Source organism: Rhinopithecus roxellana, chromosome 8 (assembly GCF_007565055.1).
Source record: "Rhinopithecus roxellana isolate Shanxi Qingling chromosome 8, ASM756505v1, whole genome shotgun sequence".
Classification (NCBI taxonomy): Eukaryota; Metazoa; Chordata; class Mammalia; order Primates; family Cercopithecidae; genus Rhinopithecus; species Rhinopithecus roxellana.
In genome coordinates, this window is record NC_044556.1 from 47,897,524 (window position 1) to 47,902,745 (window position 5,222).

The following is a 5,222-nucleotide window of genomic DNA, read 5'->3' on the forward strand; positions in this document are numbered from 1 at the left end:
GATGGCTGGTTTGCAGTCATTTGAGCAGCCTGTCTAGTTTCACAGATAAGGTTTCTCTCTGATACTGAACGACTTCTAATTTCAAGCAGAAAGCTACATCACAAGGATAACCGTATGTGAAAAGAACCGGTTTTCTGTGTAATCCTAAACTTTCTAGTTTGCGCATTAAAAGCCATTATTTGAAGAAGAGAGCACAGGCTTCAGCTGGCAGTCAAAGGGGTCCTTGGCATCACAGGCTAAGAGCCTACTTCTTTGGGAGAGAGCAGGGGCGGGGAAGGGAGGGGAAGGAGATAGAGGCAGGCGTCATTTCCTCAGCCGGCTCTCGCAACGGGTTGGTCGGCTGAGTGGCGGAGGGTGGGGCGGAAGAGCAGACGGGGACCGGGAAAGGCGCTGTCGGTGACATCACGGATAGGGCGATTCCTATGTAGATGAGGCAGCTCACGGGCCGCTGCTTCGCCAAGAAGGATCTCTCCTTCTTTGGGAGCAAGTCAGGACCGCCGGTTGGACGTGAGAGTCCCATCTGTGTGTCAGGGCTGGGAGGACTCGGAGTGCCATGGGGCGGGGCGGGGGCGACGTTTGGAGTGCGCGGGGCAGGTGACCGTGTGTGTAAAGGGTGAGGCGTATGGGGCTGTGGCAGGGCGGAGGTGAATGAAGTTATACTTATCGGGCAGGGAAGATACTATGATCACGAAGGTGACTTTGCAGAGTGATTTCCCAGAGTTGAGGGTTTATCCATTGCACTCGGGATGTACTGACCTCTGCGATTTCCCCAAACGTGGCAAACTCGACTGCATAATTTGTGATGGGGGGACTGCGTTCGTGCTTTTCCCTGGTTTTTGTAGTGCTAAAAGCAGGATATCTGCGAAGGTCTACGTTTTGCTTTTATTGGTGTGTAATTTCGGTGTTGTGTTATTCTTATAACCAAATGGAAGGGAGAGAGGAAGTGATAGGAAATCTGCATCGCTCCAGCAGAAGGAGAAATAAGAAGCATCAGCTGTGATGTTCCTGTTTGACAATGATGTTCCTGTTTAACACAAGCTGAGTAGCTCGAAGGCCGCACAGCTCCTTTCCTTCTGCATGAGGCTACTTATTGTAGAGATTGGTCCGTGGTTTCCAGTGTCTTGCGTTCTCACGCTGTGTAAAAATCTTCGTATTTTTCTCTAGACCCCAGTCATCTTTTACACAGCCTCCGCTTCTAACCGCAGCCCCCGCAGGAGTCTGTAGGATTTTTGTGCTAGCGGGGAATGTGTTCTCACCTCATAGAGCCAGGTATAAACTATGCAGACGGGCCCTGTTCCTTGGCATGAAAGCAGGGCCTTTGGAGCTCTTAGTGTTCCCGTTGGGTTGTATACATAACACGCTTACATTGTCCAGTGTGGTCTGCTGGGGCAGCACATTTTTGTACATTGCTGTATTTGAAAAAAACTTACAAGATTCATGAAACTGGAGTGGAACAGGTCTGCCGGCGCCCAGGTGCCCTAACGCAACTCATCCTGAGGCCCGCAGGTCAGAACCGCAGTCTCATCTGTCTTGGCGAAAATGCGCTGCGATCCGCCCTGAAATACCAGGCAGGAAGTTTATGAGGAGCCGGATCCACTATCTCCTGCCGTTTACATATCTAGTCTTTCTTCAGACTTCATTCAAGTGACAGCTTCTTGTTTGATGTCTCGCTTCCACATCCTACATCCATTGACAGGCAACTTTCTAAATAGCACCCCGACCCATCCTTCCCAACCCCAAGCCGCCTCTTCCTATCTCTGGCGCCAGTGTCCTCCCCCGTCCCTCTTTCTTCAAGCCCTCGCTTATCACCTTCATGGACAGAGAATACTTAGCTCTCTCTCAACCTGCGTTTTGCACCTGACACGCATGAGTACCCTGGCAAATTCGGACGTTTCCTTAATACCCCTTCTCAAATGGCATTGTAAATTCATCTCCTTTTAACTCCCAGAAGTATCTAATTGGTTTTGTCCCTGCATTACATGATCACGAGAATTCCACTACAGAAGAAAATCCCAGGCCTAGTGATGGCGGTTCTGGGCATTTTCTCAGCCTCTTCCAGGGTGTGTTTTCTGACCCCACCCACTTCTGATCGCTAATGTCCTGGTCAATAGAAACTACCTGGCCCAAACGGAAAAGGCAAGGAGGACCATGGCAGGAAGGCCTATGGTGTCCTCTGTTGGCTACCCTGGGGACGGCACTCATAGATCCGCTTGTCCCGAGAAGCCTCTGCCATCCCGTCCTGGGTGAGGTGCAGAAACCCGCCTCTCCAAAGAAAACCGGCTAGAACGCACAGGGCACCCGGCAAGTGTTCAGGACACTGTGAGTGGAAGCCGTACGTCCTACGGACTGATCTAGTTTGAGGAAGACGAGCCATTTACTTCTAACCCCAGCAGCGGACATTGCCTTGCTCAAATATAAAATATATGAACCAAGATCGAAAACAACTTTCATTGTGTTACTGATGAGCAAACGGGTTTTTAGAATGTTTAAGAAATGTCCCTTGTTTCGGGACCGGCATCAATAACGTATGCTTGGGATTCCTGATCGAGGAGTTTCTGAGCAAAAGCAGCCCACCAATCCAGTGGCTGAGAACTGCTTGGATATTGGCTTCCAGGCACATCAGAAATACCGAGGTTCTGACAAAGACATGAGCTTCTGTCTGCCTTTGGGAAGGCCTTCTTCCGGTCCTGGCGCTGCCACTTGCCTTCTGTTTGACCTTGGGCCACGTCCTTCAATTTGCTAGGCTTCAAGTTGGAAAGTGTTAAGGAAAATAATAATAATAATAATGTGCAATTAGAGTTATTGCACAGATTACAGGAGATAGTCTAATAGTACAGCTAGCATCGTGTGTGGCTTATGTTAAGGATTTGCTGATAGGAAACAATATCCCAGATAAAGTTTTTTCCCCTTAATTATGAAATATAATAAAGAAAATTGTGTAGACTTCTGCTTCAGGCCTCAACTTTTTTCAAAAAACATTTGAATGAATTTTGCACTTGTGAAGGTGACATCCTTTTACAAATTAAGTTAATACTAAAGAATAACGAATGGAATATACAAAACATATATTCACAACAAGAACTTGTTCTTAGCAGCTTTGGTTACAATAGTCCCCAAACTGAAAAGGGTTCATATGCATCAAGAAGTGAATGGACCTATTGTGATATATTCATCCAATGGAAGATGGGACAAATCATGGAAACATGAAATAGCCTGGGTGAATCTCAAAAACCTCATGCTGAGTGATGAAAAGAGTGCATTCTGTGTGGCACCATCAAGCTGAATTTCTAGAACAGGTGAAACTAACCCTTATAGTGACAGAAAACTACATCATTGATTGCCGGGGTCAGAGAGTAGAGGGTACTGACTGCAAAGGGCACAAGAGGACCTTTTGAAGTAATAGACATGTCATCAAACTTGAAATGGATGCATTGTACCATATTCAACCAATGCCTTAATCAATTTGATTGTAAAAAGTAATAAGAAAACCACTGCAAGTTGGGCACGGTGACTCACGCCTTTATCCTAGCACTCTGGGAGGCTGAGGCAGGCGGATCACCTGAGGTCAGGAGTTTGAAACCGGTGGGCCAAAATGGTGAAACCTCATCTCTACTAAAAATACATACACACACACACACACACACACACACACACACACACACACACACACACACAAATTAGCTGGGCGTGGTGGTGGGTGCCTGTAATCCCAGCTACTCGGGAGGCTGAGGCAGGAGAATGTCTTGAACCTGGGAGGTGGGGGTTGCAGTGAGCCAAGCTCATGCCACTACACTCTGGTCTGGGTGACAGAGTGAGTGATGCCACACTAAAAATAAAATAAAATAGGCCCGGCGCGGTGGCTCAAGCCTGTAATCCCAGCACTTTGGGAGGCCGAGACGGACGGATCACGAGGTCAGGAGTTCGAGACCATCCTGGCTAACACGGTGAAACCCCGTCTCTACTAAAAAATACAAAAAGCTAGCCGGGCGAGGTGGCTGGCGCCTGTAGTCCCAGCTACTCGGGAGGCTGAGGCAGGAGAATGGCGTAAACCCGGGAGGCGGAGCTTGCAGTGAGCTGAGATCCGGCCACTGCAGTCCAGCCGGGCGACAGAGCGAGACTCCGTCTCAAAAAAAATAATAATAATAAAAAAATAAAAAATAAAATAAAATAAAATAAAATAAAAAGTTAAAAACAACAACAACGAAAAGAAAAAGAAAAAGGCCGGGTGCAGTGGCTCAAACCTGTAATCCCAGCACTTTGGGAGGGCTAGGTGGACGGATAACGAGGTCAAGAGATCAAGACCATCCTGGCCAGCATAGTGAAACCCCATCTCTACTAAAAATACAAAAATTAGCTGGGTGTGGTGGTGCGCACCTGTAGTCCCAGCTACTTGGGAGGTTGAGGCAGGAGAATTGCTTGAACCTGGGAGGCGGAGGTTGCAGTGAGCCGAGATCATGCCACTGCACTTCAGCCTGGGCGACAGAGCAAGACTCCATCTCAAAACAAAACAAAACAAAACAAAAACAGAAACAAAAAAACACTGCAAACCATAATGTCTTCTACTTAGTTTCATGTAGGTTTAGCTTTAGAAGATTCCTTTAGAAAAGTGTCTCTTGAAATGTGATTGAGAGTTCAGGAATTCCTTCATTTGTGTTTCTGTCTCTTTGTCTTCAGTTAAATTCATGCACTATTAAATGGAATATTTGTAAAATAAAAGTACAGTCTAAGCTCAATTTTATAAAAGCATATATATATATGTGGATATATATATATATAATATAACTCCTATATATATATAGCTTTCTTTATTGTTCTAGTTTTTCTTTTGTGGGTGCGTGGGGCAGGGGGACAGTCTAGCTAAAATATACATTCTTCTCTCTGTAGATATACCAGAAGAACATGACTCAATCAGTGTTGCCCTAATGTTAACAAAAATTATTTTGAACTTAAGGTGATCAGAAATTTTACGTATCTGCACTTTTTCTGTATTGGTGGTATGGTCTATGCTAAGCATGTATAATTTTGTTTTAAAAAAGTGAGAGTAACTTTAAAATTGTTTGGAAGAAAAATATGTACATATGTAAACAGTACTTAATTCTAGGTGATGGGAATATGGATGACTGGTTATCTTTTTCTTTCTGTATCTTTTATATTTTTAAATGGAAAAACTCAATGACCTGGAAGTGAAAGAACAGATTAGCTATGGAAGGGGTGTGGAGCAG

The 5,222-nt window shown here is 45.6% G+C and overlaps 1 pseudogene; it reads left to right on the plus strand.

Annotated features, from left to right (window-relative positions):
- The first annotated feature begins 656 nt into the window (after positions 1–656).
- Positions 657–832, plus strand: LOC115899300 (annotated as a pseudogene).
- The last annotated feature ends 4,390 nt before the right edge of the window (positions 833–5,222 follow it).